The following is a 22,616-nucleotide window of genomic DNA, read 5'->3' on the forward strand; positions in this document are numbered from 1 at the left end:
ATGTTCCGAGTTCCAGAACTCTTCAGATGGCAGTTAGTGAGGTATGAGAACATTCTGTGCTCATGTTGCAGCCTAGAGTACAATAGAACGTATGTGAGCTGGTATATTGTGGGCCTTAGCTCATTTCAAACAAGTTCTTAAATTTATACAGCACCATTCTCTAGGTAGCTAACAGTATTATCCATACTGGATCTAATTCATCACCACCTAATTTCTTTAGAGTAGAGAGGTGGGTGGCATACAATCTGGGGAAGATGTAGCCACCCCATGGCTGCTCATCCTAAAAATATCTATGGTGATATAGATGGAAAAGCCATGATTTCATCTATTCCATGCTGGGAGCATAGATGTCTAACTTTTCTGGTTATTCTGATGGATATAGGTAGCCCAGAGCTCTGGCAAGCCCTAGAGAGAACTTTTCATTTCACTTAGGGCTGTAGAAACTCCCAATGTCTATGGTTCCCTCGATGGCCAATAGAGTCACTTAGGAGATTAAAAACAACAACAAAAAACCAGCTTCAGAAAACAAAGCATGAACAACAGCAACAAGAGAAGTTCCTGGTTATATCCCACTCATACATTTTTGAAATGTAGGCCAGATCTAGAGGAAGTGAAAGAAACTTCCTGTTGAAATTTCATTTATAGTATGTGTCTGGAAATCTCTAAATGTAATTTCTTGGTGCAAAATAAACTGCAGAAATCTGGGATGTGTCAGTCAGCTTTATGTTTTTTTGGAGCCATTCTATTTGAAGCTGAAATGTTGTAAAAATTATATAGTGGAGAGAACAGCTATAATTAGTTTAACAGACATGACCATCTTCCTTAATTGAAAAGCTGTCAAAATCTCAACAATCAGATAAAAAAAAAAAAAATCCAGGAATCCCATAAAATCCTGTCTCTTAGGAAGGATAACATTTTTGTTTGGTTGCTACATGTCCCTTTGCATGTTTTACTATCTTCTACCCACGTTTTTGTCTTAAAAAAAAAAAAGTACTACCCAAAGAGAAACAGTCACAGATAATGTTTTTAAAGATTTGAACTGGTTGGGACAGCTTGGATACTTTTTTAAAAATATATTTTTATTGATTTCTGAGAGAAAGGGAGAGGGAGAGAAAGATAGAAACATCAAGAATGAGAGAGAATCATTGATTGGCTGCCTCCTGCACACCTCCCACAAGCCCACAACCTGGGCATGTGCCGTGACCTGGACTTGAACTGTGACCTCCTGATTCACAGGTCAATGCTCAACCACTGGGTGAGCCAATTTGGATGTTTTAATGATACCAACCAAACTCTCAAAATGAAAAGGGTTTGAGAAAAATTGTAGAAATCTCATCACTGCAGTTTGGCAGACCTTGTCTACAGCCTACTTTCATTTTGGATTTTCCTTTTAAAATGAGATGAGGACCTGTTAGCTGTTAATGTAATGATACTTGATAAAAGTTACTGATGTCATGGATAGCAGACACTGTAGGCTGCCTAGGCAACCAACAGCAGGAGCTCTGATTTTGTGGCCATGTCCCCCTCCTTCAGGTGAAGGCAATCCTATTTCCCATTCAGAGGGAAATCATGATTGTGCTGAGCCAATTGCAGTAGTGCCATTTTTCTGGTCAGTGATTGGTTGAAGGCTGGGTTTCTGATCTAATAAGACATACAATCATACACATAAATGACAAACATGTAATAAATTCCACACTAAGATATATAAATGTGTTCTTCCAGCATGTCATAATTACAAGTGTTTTATCAAAAGGTTGATGAAACTTGGGGGCTCAATAAGGGTTGAGTCACATATATAATCACCTGTTAGAATGGCTGGAAGGCACTTCCCCCAAACCTGAATACGATGATTGTTTGCTGCCAGACAGTTCAAGGCATCTTAATCTACATGTTATTGCCTCCTGTTGGCCAAACACCTAAACAGCTATAGGCTATTTCCCAATCTGACAATGCTTCTGTACTCTACCCTTTGAAGTGTATTATCTCCACCTTGCCTTAGGACAAATTGTGTTAATAAAAAGCAAGGGTCCTGAGTCAAGGAGTACCTTTAGCTCCTTTAGCTGAAGCTCCTCTGACCCCCAATGCTTTTCAAAATTATCTTTCATCTCTGGACTCTTACTTAATCTATGCACAGCCTTTCTCCAGATTGCTGAACCCTTCTTAATGTTGGGACAAGAACCCTGGCATTTCTCCTGAGGACATTAATAGAAGGACATTTTTCAACTCCAAGAGGTATAGCTGACAGGCCAGCAGGAAAAAGTTAGTTTTGGGAAGGAGGAGTAACGTCTTAGAAGGAGGCCATTTAGCCTTCTTGCCAGACCATACATTTAATTGTCTCAATGATCCCATCACTTCTGCAGTATGTGGTCTTCCTCCTTCCTTCTCCATACCTTCTTTTCTCTCTTCCCAGCAAAGCCACAAGTTCCATGATTTGTCTAGCGTCTCTTATGGGATGCAGAAAGCTAGCCTTAGAATTGGTCTGTGTGGAAATGTTGCATTCAGATCGCTCTAATAATGTATTCCAGAACTCATACATCCTAGAAACATCAACAGAACACATTTAACAATCTTACAGAAAAGAGGGCCTAATAAACATTAAACTCTAAACCAGCACTGCCGAGTAGAAATATATTGTAAGTCACCAATGTGAGCCACATGTATAGTTTAAAATTTCCTGCTAATCACATTAGAAAAGTAAAAAGAAACAAGTGGAATAACTTCTAGTGATGTTTTATTGAGTCCAATGTATTAAAAATAGAATCATTTTAACATGTAATCAACATGAAGTTATTAATGAGATAGTTTATGTATTTTTTTCATACTGAACTTGGAAATACAGTTTTGTACTTATGACACACGTCAGCTCGCCACATTGCTGGGATTCAGTGGCTCCCTGTGGTTAGTGGCTACCACACTACAGACTGCAGCTCTAAACTCTTCATGTCTATTACATATTCTAATTTTTCTAAATAGTTACTTTTTTTTTGTTGGCATGTATCTAACCAGTGTTCAAGCTTGCTTGGATTCTTCCCTCTGAATTACTGTATGCATGTATATATGTCACATTGTATAGACAAACATACTGAATATATGTCACATATATTTATATGTTGCATGCATTATATCTATTTAAATATACATTTATCTCTATGATTGGTATGGTCCATATAAAAGGCCCACCATTTGTAAAATTGATATAATGATCTTTTGTGTTATTATACTAATAGTTTCGACATTCTCCTATTCAGCATTTGGATAATTTACCATTGTTCTCTCTTTTAAGTATTCCTGCTACAAATGCTATTTTTTTTTTTTAAAGGGTGGAATTCTTTTTTTCTGTCCTCTTTCTTTCCATTGCTCCCCACTCCTCCTTCCTTAATCAGCTCTCTCTTCCAGGATTACAGAAAGTGGTTAGAAACCTTCCTTCCTTCCTTGGTCCAGGATCAACCAACTCTCCACTACGCCAGTGCTTCCTGAGGGCATTACGTCTTCTGTGATAGTTAACACCAGTTACCACGCCTGGGCCTAAGCAGTTAATTCTCCACTGTGTGGAGAAGGAACAAAGGATGGTGGCGGGAGACGTTAAGCAAACAGCTTCTTGCATAAAGGCTTCTTCAGGAGAAAAGAAAGGGCCCCTTCATTTTGAAGTCTAACGAGGATGTAGCAACACGTTAGAAAACACGTGCATGAATATGGATGGAGCTCCCCACACGGCCCCAATGACTTGAAGGCAACAATGAAAAAACTATTACAGCTCCTGTGACAAAGGTGATGGGCTGGATATAATTAGGGATTAAATCTGAAATTCCCAGTACAGACCCAGCGTCTGGGGAACTTGACAAGCTGCCATCGCTCCAAGGTCCCTGGGAGAAGGAGGGCTGCGTCTGGCTTAATCGGGGAGGGGCACCGGGGGACCTGCCTGGAGTGAGCCACTTATCACATCGCTAATGAACTGGGAGGCCTTCTAAGAGGGGGCTGGAGCCATGGTGTCACTTTCCCTTTGTTGTGTGCACATCAACTGGCATCCCTGCAGGGGCGGGACTTGTCAGCAAGGACACAAGTTGCTAGGTAACCAGGAACTATGAGGGGAGCCCCCCCTCCCCCCGCCCCCATCCCCAGGGAAGCTGAGTGCCAAAGGGGCCCCAGGAAGGATTTGGCAGTTAGAAAACAAAACGACTACAGCGTCTAAGAGGGAAAGAGTAAGTGCTACCGAAGGAGCAGCAGGCTGCTACTTTTTGTTTGTGTTTGGAAGGAGAAGGCCGATTGGAAGAGAAGGCCTTCCAGCAGAAGGAGAAGAAAGGGCTGGAAGGAATAGGGCCAGTGAGGAAAGGAGGAGCTGGTGTTAAAAAGAGAGAGAGGGAGAAAACAGGGGGAAAGGAAGCACCTGGAAATGACCCCACTACAGGACGGTGCCCAGGGCCTCAGAGGACTAAACTGTCTAGGTAAAAACAGGCTGACACCTGGTCTCCAAAGCAGCCGTGCATGTCTTATCTGGAAACTTATTGGAAAGTCATTGAGCCCCACCAGAAGGCCTACTGCTTCAGAACCTGTTCTAACAAGCCCTCAGGTGATTCAGAAACACACCATAGTTTGAGAGCCACTGCCACACAGGAATAAGTTGGCTTTGCTGCCATTGACCCTCCCTTGAGGACATATTTTCCACTGATTTTTAGATAAAGTGGGAGGGAGGGAGGGAGGGAGGGAGGGAGGGAGGGAGGGAGGGAGGGAGGGAGAGAGAGAGAGAGAGAGAGAGAGAGAGAGAGAGAGAGAGAGAGAGAGAGAGAGAAACATTGATGAGAGAGAGACAGACACTTGATTGATTGCCTCCCACACACACCTTGTCTGGGGAGAACTGAACCTGCAACTCAGGTATGTGCCCTTGACTGGAAGTCGAACCTGTGGCCCTTTGGTGCACGGGGTGACCCTCTCACCACTGAGAAACACCGGCTAGGCCAGGAATAAGATGGCTAATGGAGGGCAAGGAGTGGATGTTAAAGCACAGATCGCATGGGACCAAGTTCAGTAGGCAAGGAGAGCTTTATTCAAGGCTATTGCAATGAGGGAGAGAGGGCAGACCTCAGTCTGAACTCAGCTTTCCTGCAGCAGAGGTAGGTGGTGGGGCTAAAAGGTAGGTAATGGGCTGAAAGGTGATGAAAAAGTCCCGGAGGACTCTGGGGTGGTCATAGGCCATTGGTGTTTACTAGCAAATTTCTACTTTTATGACAGGAGCTGGTTTTACATTTGGAGCACGATGTCCCTCTGAAGTGAGGCTCCGGCCTCCCCTCCCTCCCTCCCACAGGGATGGGGATGTAGAGGAGCCATCTCCTTCGATGGCTTCAAAGAGATGGTTCCCTGGTCCCAGAGAAAGACATTCCTTGGTCGTAAACCTCCCAGAAGCTTTTACAAAAAAGATTTTACAAACTTCTTCAACGTGCAATGACAAGCTTTCTGATGGAAATGCTCTGAGTAAAGGCAGGCCAGCTGTTTCGCCAAGCTGAGAGGAAGGAACGGTAGGGCTGTGCTGGTCAGGGGCAAGGGAAACTCTTGGCACAGCCACAGCCGTGTTGTCCCCTCTGTGAACTGAACGGAAATTCTCTCCCTGACTCTTTTCTCTCTGTAATCTTCACCCTGAACCGCAGTGGAGGGGACAGGGATGAAGGAGCGAATCCCCAGAAGGTGGCTTCTTCGGGGTGATGGACAGAAGGGTGGTGTGGGGGCGGGAGAACGCCAGCTTGTGCAGACCCCCCCCCCACCCCCCCGACACACACACATGACCCAGCTGTGTTGGTTTCATTGTCTTCATGGGAAAACAGATCAGGACACATAGACAGGGAGGGCAGCGTGGGCTGGATTTGCCTGACTCTCTCCAAAGGCTTTCTGATAACATTTGCTGGAACAAAGCGGCTGTGGTGAAGATAACAAGCCAGCTTCGGCCGGGCCCTTTCTGCGGCAACTGCCCACAGCCCGACCTTGGAGGGACTTGGCCAGGATGGATGGCCTCCCAAGACAGATTTACTGCAAGGCTTCATGCCTCTAACGGTGGGGCTCCTGGTGGGGGTGCCGCCCGGGCATTTGATCTTTAGAAGCCCTGCCAGAAGGGCTGGCTCTCTTCCGGCCCCATTGTCCGCTGGCTCTTACTCCACAGCGCTGGTGCCTGAGCACACAGCACTGATGAGGGCCGAACTATTCCGGAGGACAAATGGGCTTTTGACCTTTCAGATAACCTGTTTTTTGTTTTTTTTTTTTTGCTTTTTCTTGGACGCAGCTGTTATGGAAACCCAGCCAGGAGGCCTGGTGTGGGGCCCTGACGAATGTGTTGTGGGAGGCAGTGCTGCTCCTGTCTGCGAGGCCCTGGTCACCACACTGACCCCACAGCACCTCTGCTCAGCTGCTCTGCCCCCTGCTCAGCACAGCGGGGAGGCTGCAGGGGGTTCCTCTGAACGCGAGTGCCTGCTACAGCCCATCCCGTATGCAAGGTGCTCCTGGGCCAACCGAACCCGGCAGTCAACAAATAACAAACCCTGGGGACATGTCCACTGTTACTTGCTTATGTGCTTCCTAGACTGTGTGCTTCTCAAGGCAGGGCCAAGCCCAGGAAACGCCGGTGTCCATGGGTGACACTTGGCTGTGGCCTCTTCCCACCTTTTATTCCATCATGAAGACGTTTCTGAGCTCCAGGGACAACGGAGCCGTGCCTCCTTCACCATGGGAGGAGGCAGAGGATGTCTGCCAGCAGAACGATCAGAAGATTGCCAATCTTGGTGATATTTATAGGAATTATCGATAGTTTAATTTAAGGAACTACACCGACCAGAGAAAAACATCATCCAGCACATGATAACGTTGTTGTTGTTGAACTACTAACAATGCGACGATTACAGGGAAAAGACCCATTTGTGAACAGGGCGGCCAAACCCCCATGTTAGAGTCAAGACAAAAGACTGATGCATTCGCGCCATCAATAATTCACCAAGGAGACTATGTAGTGAGTGCTGAGGGTGTGCTGAGCAGGTACCTGGCCAGACACAGGAAATGCTAAGGCCATGCGGCCCTCCTGCAGCCTCTGTGAGCCCGCTGCCCTCAGTGCCCAGAGCCCCAGGGGGCTGTGGTTTGGCACATAAAGAGAACCCTTCCTCCGAAACCGGTTTGGCTCAGCGGTAGGGCTTCGGTCTGCGGACTGAAAGGTCCCAGGTTCGATTCCGGTCAAGGGCATGTACGTTGGTTGCGGGCACATCCCCGGTAGGGGGTGTGCAAGAGGCAGCTGGTGGATGTTTCTCTCTCATTGACGTTTCTAGCTCTCTATCTCTCTCCCTTCCTCTCTGTAAAAAATCAATAAAAATATATTAAAAAAAATAGAGAACACTTCCGGGGCCAACGGTTTAAGAGGGCCATTTATTATTTTTTTTTTTAAATAATGCTATAATCTTAATAATGTCTTGGTTTTTTAAAAAATATTGAAATATATATTTTATTGATTTTTTACAGAGAGGAAGGGAGATAGTTAGAAACATTGATGAGTCATCAATCAACTGCCTCTTGAACACCCCCTACTGGGGATGTGCCCGCAACCAAGGTACATGCCCTTGACCAGAATCCAACCCAGGACCCTTCAGTCTGCAGGCTGAAGCTCTATCTATCCACTGAGCCAAACCGGTTTCGGCTAAGAGGCCCATTTTAAAGGCACGGTTTTAAATACATTTAAAGCAACAGCCTTAAACGGGTCCCACTTCAAACCGCTCTCCCTGCAGAACGCAGTACTTTTTCTTACGATGATATGAACTCTGAAAACAGCCACACACCAAAGGACGAGCCGGAGACCCCGCTTTCAGCCTGAAGAGGGAGGAGGGCTGAAACACACCAAGGCGAATCCCTCCACCTCGGTGTCTTTATTCCACCGGATTCTAAGGAGCGCCAGGGAGGCTCTTGTTGGCATTTGCATGGCAAAGCAGGCTGGAGATCGGCCTGGTTTACACGGCCGCCCCGCGCGAGGCCGCCCGCCCAGGCCCACCCCTGGCAGCCGCGACCCGGCGGCGGTGAAAGAGGCCGCGGGAGCGGTGCCCTGAAAGGAGGACTGTGAGCTGCTCGGCTGGTTAAGTAATTGATGCAGTTCCCCTGCTCCCCCCAAGGTTAGAAATGAAGGGAGGGGCGGGGAATCCGTGAGCCCTACAGCACTTTGGGCCCATTATCTGCTCCTAAAGAGCCGCCAGGTACCTCGCCGGCCGCGTGCGGCTCTCCCCGCCCCGGAGCCCTCCCCATCCCCGCCTCCGAGGACCGCGGCGGCCTGGCCCAGCGCCTCCCGGTGGGCCCTCAACAACAGGGAAGACTCTAAAGCTGCTTCTGATCCCGGCATCCATCAGGAGGAGAAAGCCTCCGTACTCTCTCCACGGAACTTCAGTTGTCTAAACTGGGATGCTGAAGAACTGGGCGAACCTTTGAGAGGACGATGCGGGGACTCGAGATGAAGGCGGAGAGCTCCCAACTCAAACAGCGGCCTTTGTTTGAGGCCAAGCGTTGGCCTCCGCTTGACAGCCAGCCCCAGAAACCCTGGGGATGGAGGATAGCAAATGGTGTGTGTGTGTGTGTGTGTGTGTGTGTGTGTGTGTGTGTGTGAGAGAGAGAGAGAGAGAGAGAGAGAGAGAGAGAGAGAGAGAGAGAGAGAGAGAGAGATGGGCCAGTGTCCTTGTGGTGTGACAAATCTGCATATTTCTCATTCCTCCCCTTCTTCTCTTCCCTCTCCAGTTATCACCCTAGCGCCAGACATACACAAAACTGTGAAGCAAAATCTAGGTTTAGCATTCTAGACCTGTGGTCGGCAAACTGTGGCTCTCTAGCCACGTGCAGCTCTTTGGCCCCTGGAGTGTGGCTCTTCCATAAAATACCACGGCCTGGGCGAGTCTATTTTGAAGAAATGGCGTTAGAAAAAGTTTAAAAAATTAGGCTCTCAAAAGAAATTTCAATTGTTGTACTGTTGATATTTGGCTCTGTTGACTAATGAGTTTGCCGACCACTGTTCTAGACATTTATTTATTTATAAATTATTTTTCCTGCGTGGGTCTGCTAATGTTATCAGAGTTCTGGAGGCTGGAAGCCAAGATCCATCTCCTGCTAGGGTTGGTTTCTGATGAGGACTCTCTTCCTCGCTTGCAGATGGCCATCTTCCCACTGTGTCCTCACCTGGCCTTTCTTTCCTGTGTGTGTGTGCCCTCCTGGTGTCTCTTCCTCTTCTAATAAAGCTACCAGTCCTATGGGGTTAGGGCTCCACCTTTATGATCTCATTTAACCTAATTACCTCCCTAAAGTTCCTATCTCCAAATCCAATCACATTGGGGGTGAGGGCTTCAATATACAGCATTTGCAGAGGGCACAGTTCAGTCTGTAAGGTCCCAGCTGAGAGGTTTGCGATACAGAAGCAAGACACAGAAGCAAGACACGGAATCCAGGCGATTAAAAGCTGGTAGGTTTTAATCTGCGCTCTCGGGCGAAGCTCGCTGGTCTGAGGGTGGGCCAGGGAAGTTCGCGCCAAAAGGCGGCATAAGTACTTCTTTCATACAGCTGTTTAGTGGAGGGCATGGGAGGTGTGGAATTCCTGCCTCGGGCCAGGGGTCTAGGAAGGCCCTAGGAAGGCACCAGCTAGCCAGCTATCTTTGTCACCATCCACCTTGCAGATGCTTGTATCAGCTCTGGGCTTCCCCCCAGCCTCGACCTAACACAGTCCATGGCTAAGGTGACCAGATCGTCCAGGTGTTGGCAGGACAGTCCTGATTTCTAACAATTTTCCCCAAGTCCTGCGGTGTATTAAAAAAAGTCCCGATTTTTGGAAAGATTGGAAAAATTCTTTCCAAAAATCAGAACTTTTTAAAAATGCTACGGGTTGCAGGAAAAATTGTTAGAAATCAGGACTGTCCCACCAACACCTGGACAATCTGGTCACCTTATCCATGGCATATCTCCTCTCTCTTTGTTCCAGTGTTGCGGATCTTTCTACTTCTTTCCCCTAAATCTCTATCAAAACATTCCCTCAGGAAAGGGCATTGCTGGCATTGGCCGAGGCCTGTGGCAGCGGAGAGCTGGGTGCCCCGAGGTGCCCTTTGTTGTTACTCCTGGGGACATGGTGAGTGTAAAAGGACCGGACTGAAGGACCAAGTCTGGATGGTGTCATGGACGCTGCATCTAAGTGGCTGCTCCACGGCCCACCCTTTCACATTCATCGCCTGGGGAAGGAAAGGCACAGTTCTCTCACCATTTTCTCAGTCCCAGTCACGCGCCCACCTCACCTGGCTTCCGCTGAAATGGCTGAAAACTGCCTGGTATCTGGGCTCCTCCTCTACTCTCACCCTACACCACTCACACCACCACTGACCTGTGGGTTTGTTCCCACAGGGACCAAGTCTACAAGACCCGCTGGGAGTCCTCTAACTCAACTCAGGTACGACACTACCTGGAGCTAGTACCAGGCCCCACCGGGAAAGGCTCAGTCCTAGGACACTGCCCCCCACTTTAGATGCCAGTCCAAAGTCCCGGTTGTCACCTATGCTTCTCACCTACTGGCTATAAGTGGAAGTTCCAACAACCCTCCTCCCTTTGTTTGGTTATGTTGCTAGAGCAGCTCACAGAACTCAGGAAAAACAGTTTATTCATTAGCTGAATGGTTTATTGTAAAAGGAGGCTACTCAGGAACAGCCAGATAGAACAGACTCATGGGTAGGTGGGAAGGGGCAGGAGCCTCCATGCCCACTGGACCACCCGCCCAGCACCTCTACGTGTCCACCAACCTAGAGGCTCTCTGAACTCCATCCTTTTGGGTTTCTATGGAGGCTTCATTGCATAGGCATAATCAATTAAATCTCTGGCCATTGATGATTGATTCAACCTCCAGGCCCTTTCCCCTCCCTAGTACATCTGTGTGTGTGAGTGTGCATGTGTGTGTGTGTGTGTGTGTGAGTGCGTGTGTCTGAATTTTCCAATTTTCTAATCACATGGTTGGTTCTCAAGGTAACAAGCTAGTATACTTAGGGGCTTTCCAAGAGTCACCTCATTAGCATATACCAGGTGTGGTTGAAATGGGTTTGTTATGATAAGACACTTTTCCACTTTTATAGCTCTATAACTATTAAAAAAAAAAAATTAGGAGCTTTGTGCCAGAAACTGGGACAAAGATGATGCTATAAAACACAGCATCATATTCACATCATTTATTTCTTCAACTGAGCATCACATTTACCCACAACCCATCTTCCCTGATTTGCATACCTTGGGCTTTGCCCACAAATATATCTTTGGTTCATGGATTATCTCACTGTTAGATGGGGTTGTGAGATTGTACATAAAATTTCTCTCATCATATTTGACTAGAAAAGTGCTTTTCAGAGTTTAACCCTATCAGCTACATGATGTCATTTTATCTTGGTTAGTAGGAACTCGATAAAGCTGTTTTATCAGAACAGCTTTTTGGGGGAGAATCAGAATTCCTCTTGCAGAGCGATGGCTCTCTTCTTTAAGAACATACCTGAAAGGCGGGTCCCCTGGTGTGAAGAGGCGTGGAAGGACAGCGTAGCTGCCTGTGTGAATACCCACTGGTACGTGCACCTGGAGGCTTGCAATAGAAGGGGCATGGGGGGACCAGGTGACCTGGGGAGGAAGAAAGGTGGCAAAGAGCCTCTCTAGAGAGAGGCCACCTGAACAAAACTGGCAGAACTGGAACCTAAGGGGGAAGATGGTCCCTGCCAGGCTGGCATAGCTGAGTAGTTGATGGTCAATCCATGAACCAGAAGGTCACAGTTCAATTCCCAGTCAGGGAAATTGCCCAGCTTGTGGGCTCAATCCCCAGTGCGGGGTGTGTGCAAGGCACCCAATTAATGATTCTCTCTCATCATTGATGCTTTTTATCTCTCTCTCCCCCCCTTCCTCTCTGAAATCAATAAAAATATTCTTTAAAAAAGTCCTTGATAAATTCCTATTAAGGACTCTAGGATATTGTGTGTAATGTTTAGCTTTAAGTTATTTCTAGCCGTATGCTCTTCTGTGGTCTCCCCTTTTACCTACAAATATTTGGCAAAGATCTAGTACAGTGGTTGGCAAACTCATTAGTCAACAGAGCCAAATATCAACAGTACAACAATTGAAATTTCTTTTGAGAGACTAATTTTTTAAACTTAAACTTCTTCTAACACCACTTCTTCAAAATAGACTCGCCCAGGCCGTGGTATTTTGTGGAAGAGCCACACTCAAGGGGCCAAAGAGCCGCATGTGGCTTGAGAGCTGCAGTTTGCCACCCATGGGTCTAGTACATATATTAATAATACTTTTGTGCTCGTGGAGCTTGGGGATTGGAGGGGCACCTGTGGTCATGGCGGGTGTAGCTCAGTTGGTTGAGCAACCACCCAGACTCCAAAAGGTCTTGGGTTCGATTTCTGGTCAGGGCACATACCCAGGCTTCAGTTGGGGTGAGTATGGGAGGCAACCAATTGATTTCTCCCTCCCTCCCTTCCTCTCTCCCTCCCCTCTCCCTTCCTCTCTCTAAAAAAAAAAAAAAAAAAAAAAAAAAAAAAAAAAAAAAAAAAAAAAAAAAATCAATAAAATATATTAAATACATTAAACATGGCTATTAGTGTGGGCCGTGATACAATCTGACTGGCGTCCTGTTAAGAAGAGGAGATGGGGACACACAGAGCAGCACCAGGGATGCACACGTGGAGAAATGACGGTGTGAGGACACAGTCAGAAGACAGCCCTCTGCCGGCCAAGAGAGAAGCCTCAGAGGAAAACCAACCTGCTGACAGGAAGGAGCTTGGCCTTCCAGCCTCTAGAACCGTGAGAACATAAATCTCTGCTGTTTCAGCCTTCTTGCGTGTGGGACTTCGTTACGGCAGCTGACAGGCATGTGCCCAGACCAGCACGTGCTGTGGTGCGTATGCCGTGATGTGTGTGTGTGTGAATGTTGGTAAGTGATGGGAAGGGATATGTTTGGGGTACAGCCCACCAGTTGCCAGGGGGAAGGATTCTCTCCACCACCCAGCTTGGCTGCTGCCCTCTCTCTTTAGAACAGACTCTTCCCTGATGTGGGCGGGACCAGTGTCAGGGACGCAGAGAAAATAGAAGCAGAGATGTGGGTTAGCAGTCGGGTGGGGAGAGAAGCAAGAAGCGCATTCATTTATAGTCTGCGGAGAGCCAACCCAGCGTCGCGGTGGGAGACGGGGCCAGGCAGAAGGCTTCACTTTCCGAAATAGAACTCTGTTTTGACATTCTCCTTGCAGCTGTTTTACCCACGCTTGTCTGCCTCGCCAAGTGCGCCCAGAAAAAGCAGCAGGATTTTAGCTTCTCACTGCGCCCTCTGGTGGTGCGCGTGGAGAGATGCAGCGGTTCAGTGCATGCAGCCGGGTGTCCCGCAAACATAGGGAGAGAGACGCCTTTGGTTCTGGAAGGAGCCATGGACACAAAGGCTCTTGGGAAGAAAGTGAGAGTGCAAAGAGCGCGGACCTGGAGCCAGACGTGGACTCCGGCTCTGCGTCTCATTAGCTGCATAATCTTGAGCAAGCTCTTCTCTCTGCGCCTCAGCTTCCTCAGGCAAAATATAAGGGTCACTAATACCAACAGGATTTTGTGAGGAGTCATTGAGATAAACCCCAGAACATCACAATTCTTGCAATGTACTTTAGTAAACACTTCATCCCTTTCTCCCGTCTTCATTTTTTTCTTGTATCTCCCCCTCCCACATTTATATGATTTTGTAAATAATTGAAAGCCTGTACGGTCTTTTAAATTTATTTTATTAGTAATGGGGTCAGGGAAGAAGCATCTGGAAGAACTGAGAACAGGAGGGAGTGAGACCGGCAGGCCCTGCCCTCACAGGAATCAACACTAGTGTCCCCTTGACTTGTTTCAGAAGCGGTCCCTGCCTGCCTACGGTGAGGGCCAGGAGGTGGTGTGCTCACCTTTTGAGATCTCCTCCGAGCCTGCAACACTGACAAGAACATGAGTCAAAGACACCCATTATCTAAATGATGCGAAAACAGACTACCATTATGCACACGGAGAACATTTGCAATTTGCTTTAAAGGTGAGAGGGAGGAGAGAGGAGAGTTGCCTGTAGAGAAAGGAGTCCAACGTATTTGAAAGTAACTGAAATATCTTCCCCTCACATTAAAAAAATCTGGGGTTTAGGGCATGTGCCTGTATATGGCAGCTCTTGCAGAAGCTGTGCACTTTCCTGGGGGGCTACCTCTGTCTTCTCTAATACTCATCTTTTTTTTTTTTTTTTTTTTTTTTTTGCAGATACTCAATATCAAAGTTTATTTGTTTTGTTGATAGGGTGCTGTGACTCTCTTTCATTACAAATGTTTATCTAAATCTCTTTTCAGATGTATATTTTACATGGTTGATAAGAATTCCCTTATTTTCAATGTGCCTATTTGACTTTTTTGTAAAAAATATATTTGACCCCATAATTTTTATGAGGCCAAATATATATTTTTATTAAATTATTATTTTTGTACAATACATATACCAATGCCCCTCCCCCTCCCATACATACCCTTCCTAATACACATCTTTTTTAAAAAAACATATATTTTATTGATTGAGCCAAACTGGTAAAGCTCTAACACTAATCTTGAAGTACATTATTCGGTGGGGCAAGGGTCCCAACCTAGGAACTAGAAAATATTCATCACAGAGGAAAGAAGGATCAGGAGTGGACCCTAAGCCCTCTTGGGGCCCCACAGTCTTAACATCAATGACCTTGACCATCTTTGGTGACCTGGGCTCCCACTTTTTGCCACACCCAATGGACTCATGGGCATTTCAAACCGAACCCCATCTTTGATCTCATTCCTATCTCAATAATTGGAACCATCATTAACCTACCTGGTTACCCAAATCAGAAACCAGAAATACGGAGACCCCTTAGCTCCTGCTTCCTTCCCATCCATCAGACACATCTGGTGCACCATGCCAAACACTCTTGACCTCAGCTCTCTACTGAATCCATCTCCATCTGTATGCTCCACATGGGCCTCACTGTGGCCGGCTGACTCCCTGTGGGGTCTCTCATCTGCCACGTGAGGCCTGCCAGCCATCCTGTGTCCCGGCTCCTGTCTGAAGTGCCACACTGCAGGGCACGGGGAGTGATGTCAGAGGGGCCAAGAGATACAATCTGGATGACTGAGCTGTTAACTTGTAACTTGATGACTGAGTTGCTAACTTGTAAGGTCATTCCAGTAACTACTCAGGTGTGACAAATTACCCCAAATGGGCTGTAGAGCAACCGTTGAATCAGGCTCACCGACTATGTGGGTCAGAAGGACACAGGAGGACTGGCTTGTGTCCGAGGCCAAAGCTGGGAGACTCAACGGCTGGAAGTGACTCTGCCACAGACCCCTTGAAGGAACCTTCTCTCGCAGGTGCAGCGGTGCCTGCGGGCTGTGGGCGCGGACCGGCCCAGCTCGGTGCCCTCAGGGCAGGGGGCTTCTTGCATGGCCCCCCAGGGCTCCAAGCACAGTGCTCCCGTGAGCGACGCAGCAGCTGCTTGGCTTTAACGACCGACCCTCGGAAGTCACACAGCACCACCTCTACTGAGTTCTCCTGGCTACGAGGGAGGTATTGACAGTCTAGATCACATGTGTCAAACACAAGGCCCGCGGGCCAAATCCGTCCCGCCAGGCCTTGCAATGTGGCCCGCACCGCGCTGTCATCACTGCACTCCGCTGCGTTTCCATCACAATGACAGTTTATGACTGTTCAGTAAACCATTCGGCCCGCGATTTAGGCTGGATTTTAGATTTTGGCCCCTTCTCTGATTGAGTTCGACACCCCTAGTCTAGAGGCACAGGAGAGGATGTGGTCCCAACTCACGATAGGAGAAATGCCAAATAACTAGGAAATAGGCTGAAAAACTGTCCTGGGGGTAACTGATCCATGAGAGATGGGTGACAGAAGATACCTTCTCCTTCCCTCCTTTGAGGACTGGTCTGAGGGGCACCTTCTCCAGCCACCCACCCTGAGCGACAGCTGTGTGCCACTGCAACTCACGGAAGCGCTGACGCGGGCGGAAACGTCCCCTCTCTTGCTGCGGTGGTATCACACCGTCCAAATAAAAGCATCCGGTTTAGGCCTCCCTTGCCTTGGGCTCTGCTGCTTCAGACAGCGTGGGCTGGGCTACCTCCAGCTGTCACCGCATCTGACTGGTCTGTTCTTTCAGATCGTTCTTGTCCATTCACTCCTCTCCGCCCACTGACCTCCCCCTGGCCAGCCACCACCTCGTTCCGCCCACAATAGGCTCCAGACAGACCCGTTTATGTCTACACTGGCGGCCCCCATCAGTCCACACTGAGATTTGGAAACAAATGACATCTCATGACATCTCCCCACTTAAAGTCCTGGAGTGGCTCCTCATCCTCTTTATACAGCTGGGCCCTGGCCCTCAGCGCATTTGAGTGGGATGGCTCTTTGTTGTGGGGGCCCTCTGTGCAGCGCAGGAGACTGGCAGTATCCTGCCCTGGACACCCGGAGCTCTCTATTCCCGATCGCAAGAGGAAAGTGTCTCCAGACATTGCCAAGTGTCCCCGGGGCTGGGGAGCTGGGATGAGGGAGGGAACAAATCATCTGGACTGAAGTGAGCACCCTTACCAGGCCCTGTGTGGGCGGGCCCTGGCTCAGCAGAATTCTTTGACCTTGCCATGGCCTGGCCCTTTTCTGGTGTTTTTACTGCTGATCCTCAGCCCCGAACACCCCCTTTGTTCCCACTTGTCCCTCCCAATGCACACACCTGCAGCCGTTCACCTAGCTGTCACTGTATTACTAGTCCTCAGTTGTTCCCCTAGCTGTCACTGTATTACTAGTCCTCAGTTGTTCCCCTAGCTGTCACTGTATTACTAGTCCTCAGCTGTTCCCCTAGCTGTCACTGTATTACTAGTCCTCAGCCGTTCCCCTCGCTGTCACTGTATTACTAGTCCTCAGCCGTTCCCCTAGCTGTCACTGTATTACTAGTCCTCAGCCGTTCACCTAGCTGTCACTGTATTACTAGTCCTCAGCCGTTCCCCTCGCTGTCACTGTATTACTAGTCCTCAGCTGAGACAGCACTTCTGTGACTGCTTCCTGGCCTCCAGACCAGGTTAGTGCCCTGGTGCACGCTCCGGTGGCACCGGACTTGCCAGTTCCAGCGCTCAGCACGGTGCTGCTGAATTGACCAGCTCTGCGCAGCCTTGTTCACGCTGTGCTCGCACTCTGAACACGCCACCAGATCAGGGCTGCTGCTGCCTGTCTTGCTCAGCCCTGAGTCCCAGGGCTGGGCAGCCTGGGCCAGTGGCACATTCTCCGTGCACCGGATAATGAACGAAGGAACCAGTGGGTGAATTCTACTTAGTATGCATATTTTTGAGAATATGTCCAGATGCCTTCCTTTGTGTGTTTTAAGTTTTTCTCCGCCCCTGCGGAGCCAGCCTTCCTTTCTGATGTTCTCCCAACCAAACAGCCAGTCTGACCAGGCGCCTCCGCAGACTCGGCCCAGCTCTGTGGCTCCTCTGCAAGGCGAAGTAATCTGCAGACCGCGCCTTAATTTCACCAAACCGCTCAAGAAGCCAGCGATGCATTGAAAGATCAAACCAAAGTCTGAGTTAGAACTTTGGATTCTTCAAAATATTAATAAAAAAAATGGAATTCGCCCTTTGGCTGTTGTGTCCACCCGTTGGGACTTCCTTTGGCTGGTCTCACCTCTCACCCCTGACAGACTGCCTCCTGTGGTCTCCAACAGGGACGCCTCCTCTGAAGTGTCTTGTTTTGGACCCTTTCTTTTCTTTCTTTCTTTCTTTTTTTTTCTTTCATTCCTCAAAGAACTGCTTTATCAATACGGCACAGCTGGGCTCAGCTGCCCACGACCCTTTCTGGGCAGGGTCAGCGTTTGGCTTGTGCGTACATTTGAGTCAGACAGGACCAAGGAGTAAGCCCTGGGATTCCTACATTTAAGCAACCAAGGCTTGAAGCCCCAGCACATCGCACAAAAACCTGATGTGTTTCAGGGCACCGAGGAGGAGCGATTTTGGCAAACAGCTTTTGTGAACTGACTTGTCCCAGTTCTGATTTCAGGGGCCTCTGGGGAGCTGGAGGGAGAAGCTGAGACCCGGAGGCCCGCCTGCTGGCCCTGATCTCCCGACCTGTGGAATTCTGAGTTCTGGTAACCCTGTGACTTCCACCCCCTAGTGGTGTGACAAGGTATAACTTCTCTTGACAGAAAGGACAAAGGTAAGCCACAGCTCTCCGCTCTGAATTGTGTGGCTGTCCAGAACCTTCCAATTGCAAAGTAGGACTGGGGTGGGGTGAGCTGGTGGGTCCTCTGAAAGTGAATGGGAAGTGGGTTCAGAGGTTGGTGGAAGCTGTGTTGTCTGGAATTCCCTCCGGGTTGGGTGGGCCTACCAGAGATGGGGATTCTGAGGATGCTCTGCGGACAAAGTCCCAGAAACAAAGGCGAGGACAGAACACAATCAGAAGAAAGCAGGAAGGATAAACAAAAAGAAAGAAGGGTGAAACAAATACAAAACAATATTGAATGTCATCTGTAATTTAAAAAATTTTAAAGATTCAAGAAAATAAAGACTTTATAAAAACAAATAAAAAAGATTGATTAAAAAGAGAAAAGGATAAAAAAGGAAAAGAAGAGCAAAGCACATATCCAATATTTGAAATTATTTTTTAAAAATATGTTTTTATTAATCTCAGAGAGAGGAAAGGAGAGGAAAAGAGAGATAGAAACATCAATAATGAGAGAGAATCTTCCATCGACTGCCTCCTGCACGCCCCATACTGGTGATCAAGCCCACAACCTGGGCATGTGCCCTGACCAGGAACTGAACTGTGACCCTCCTGGCTTATGGGTCAACGCTCAACCACTGAGCCACGCTGGCCAGGACAGTGTTTGAAATGCTTTATCCTGTTGCCAGGGTAGCAGAACAGCCCTAGGCCTCCTGATGTTATGCCTGGTTTTTCCCGTTTGGGGCTGGCGAGGTTGTTCCTCGTGTTTTGTTATGTTTCTTTTTGTGCAGGACCTGACTGGTCTATGGCCTGTCCATTCGGGCTTTTCATGAGTCATGTTGTAACAGGCTGTGTGCTGTGTTGCAATGACTGTTGTTTGGGGGAGGGTAGGGGGGGTCAGCCCAGACACAGGGTTAGTATTGCTCCATTGTTGAACACCTTCCTAGCGGCAGAAACCAGCTGAACTCTCAAGCTCTATTAAAGCTTCCAAGCACTTGAGGCACTTTCTCCCATTGTGTCAGCCGTCTCTTAGGACCCGGGTTTGCAGACTGCCTGGCATCGGTGGGGAGAAGTCAGTAGGGAATCTCAGGATGTGTCTGGAAAGTGGAAAGAAGGTCATTCATTGGGGAGACAAAGGTCCTCTGGAGTTGCCTGTTTTTTGTTTTGTTTTGTTTTGTTTTGTTTTAAAGCTAGTTCTCTAGTATGGATGTGCCCAAGTTTCTCAAAACAGGAGCTATAAACTCCTAAAGGTTTCAGCCATCAGACAGGGGTCCATTTTCCTGTCCACCTCTTTGCTCTGCTATTTTGTGTTCTCAGAGAAGTCCTCTTGTGGAGAGCCTCTGCCTGCCTGCCCATTCAGCCCCATACCCCTGCCCCTTTGGGAAGTTATTTTAGGAGATGGGATGTGGGTGCAGGGCAGCTGGTGTGCAATTTAGAATCTCTGCTGTGTACTGAAGGCCAAATCATTCAATCAAACACACAGGGAAGTTTCGATACTCTCCTGGACCTCTAGGATTCATCTTCTTGTGTCATCTTCATCTTCTTTGGCTTCAAAAACAAGTAAGACCAGAGTGAACCTACAGAGACCAGCAGGGCACTGTGAGAAGATCTGGTTTGCAAGTATTTGTAAATTAATTTTGGCATTCCTTATTCCTTAGTGCTGAAAACAAGACAATAGGCACCAGGTGGAGGCACTTATTCTAAGCACCATGTCACCAAACTGGACTTTATTACAGCTTCAGCTCACCCAGAAATGGAATCCTACACCAGCCAACCAGGAATCGCCTGATCAGCACTGGCTGGATAACTGGCCTGTTGAATGAACCCTTGCCACCCCCTAAAGCACATGTGTCAAACACAAGGCCCGCGGGCCAAATCCGTCCCGCCAGCCCTTGCAATGTGGCCCGCACCGCGCTGTCATCACTGCACTCCACTGCGTTTCCATCACAATGACAGTTTATGACTGTTCAGTAAACCATTCGGCCCGCGATTTAGGCTGGATTTTAGATTTTGGTCCCTTCTCTGATTGAGTTCGACACCCCTACCCTAAAGGAAGTGACTTTGCAATAACTAGTCGCTTCTGCCAAGTATAACTTCCTTGTTCCCGCCCCCTTCTGCCCAACGTCTCTCATTTGGTATAGCTCCTTGGAGCTCCTTCATATCTGGTAGATGGGGTGCTGCCTGGGTCAGATATCACTAAGGAAAGCCAATAAGATCTTCAAGAGTTATCCAGTTGAGTATCATTTCTTAACACGACATATACGTGTTTCTTTGAATTCTCCTTTGAACTGATTAAAATGGCATACTGTTTCCCTTATGAAGGAATTCAATAAACTCTCTGAAGTGTTTTCACAAGTATTTGTCTGAGAGGCATGGTTTTTTACCTTTTAACATTATGTACCCAATATGCTCAATACTTTTCTAGGCATTTTATGTGCTTATTTAACAAACACACAGCACACACTTTCAGTTGCCATGTGCTATTTTAAGTGCTTTATAAATGTTAATTAATTCAACCCTCCGAACAGCCCTATTTCATTTGACCTTCCCTTCAGCCTGCATTAGCCCCTCTTAAGAAACGGAGACTGTAAATCCTGCCCACGACGGTGTTACCTTACTGTCTGGGCTGGGAGCTCGGGGGCACACCTGTGTGAGGCTAAGGCCTGCTGGCCCTCCTGGAACAGGAACTGGGCACTGGGGATCCCTCGAGTCTAAGTGACCTGAGACAAAGAAGGGCCCCCAACTTTACTCTGAGGGCAGCTGCATCTCATAGAGCAAAATGACTGCACGCACAGGGGTGGGACTATGATGAACAGGCTTCGCTGGATGCCACACCTACGTGGGTGCTGTGGGGCATGGCTCTGTGCAGAGGCCCTTGGCCAGCGTGCCACTGTGTTTTCTACTTCTGATTAAAATATCGCTCCACGCCAAAACCGGTTTGGCTCAGAGGATAGAGCGCCGGCCTGCAGACTGAAAGGTCCCAGGTTCGATTCCGGTCAAGGGCATGTACTTTGGTTGCGGGCACATCCCCAGTAGGGGGTGGGCAAGAGGCAGCTGATCGATGTCTCTCTCTCATCAATGTTTCTAACTCTCTATTTCTCTCTCTTCCTCTCTGAAAAAATCAATAAAATATATATTAAAAAAATATCGCTCTACTTCCTTTTTCCCCCCTTTATCTTATATTTAGTGTGTGTTTTTAAAAAAATAAATCTTTAGCCGAAACTGGTTTGGCTCAGTGGATAGAGCGTCAGCCTGAAGACTGAAGGGTCCCGGGTTCGATTCTGGTCAAGGGCATGTACCTCGGTTGTGGGCACATCCCCAGTGGGAGGTGTGCAGGAGGCAGCTGGTCGATGTTTCTCTCTCATCAACGTTTCTAACTCTCTGTCCCTCTCAATTCCTCTCTGTGTAAAATCAATAAAATGTATTTAAAAAAATAAAAATAAATCTTTATTGTTCAGATTATTACAATTGTTCCTGCCCCCCCGCCACAGTTCCTCTCCACCTGGTTTCCATCCCATGCCCTCTCCCCCTTCCCCCCCAGTCCTCATCCATAGGTGTATGATTTTTGTCCAGTCTCTTCCCACAGCACTCCCCACCTTGCCCCCCCCCTCCCCCCCGTTAGAGTTGTCAGTCCACTCCCTTTTTATGCCCCTGATTCTATTATATTCACCATTTTATCCTATTCATCAGATTTTTTATTCACTTGATTTTTAGATTGACTTGTTGATAGATATGTATGGATCTGAGGAGTTATAATCTGAATGGTCCCACTGTGACCACTTGGAGATCCAAGAAGGTTCAAAATTAGTCTCTGCCTGAGGCCACCCAGCAGGAGCTACGGAGATCTGCAGATTCCTCTTCTTTGTTTGGGGTATGGAGATGCACAGACGAGGCCCAGCTGTGAAGCAATGCAAGCTGCTGTGGGGTCTTGGGCCTTCTTTTGGCTGTGCTGGGTGTCTCTGACCCAGCTGCAGTTTGTTAGGTAATTTTAGGTTGCAAAGGGCCAGGCCATTCATATGCAAAAGCCTCAGCTTAGGTGGGGCAGGGGTCTCAAGGTGGGGTCTCAGGGCAGAGCTATGGCTGACCATCAGCCCTGCCCTAAGAGGCCTCTGAGTTTCAGTGTCCCTCGGGTAATTGCTGCAAGCACCTCTGAGAGAAAGCTGCTCTCGAGTTCTGCCTGAAGCTAGACAGTCCAGTTTTCTCCCCGTATGAGTCTGGATCCCCAGAGTCTCACCTGGAACTGGAGTTCAGAGCAGTCAGGAGCTTGTCTCCCTCCCGATTGAAAAAGACAACAGCATACTCAGTTGCCAGCCCTTTCTATGCACGCCTCCATACCTCCATACTTTACTTCCACACCTCTTCTGAGTCTTTCTCTT

This window comes from Pipistrellus kuhlii, unplaced genomic scaffold (genome assembly GCF_014108245.1).
Source record: "Pipistrellus kuhlii isolate mPipKuh1 unplaced genomic scaffold, mPipKuh1.p scaffold_m20_p_8, whole genome shotgun sequence".
NCBI lineage: Eukaryota > Metazoa > Chordata > Mammalia > Chiroptera > Vespertilionidae > Pipistrellus > Pipistrellus kuhlii.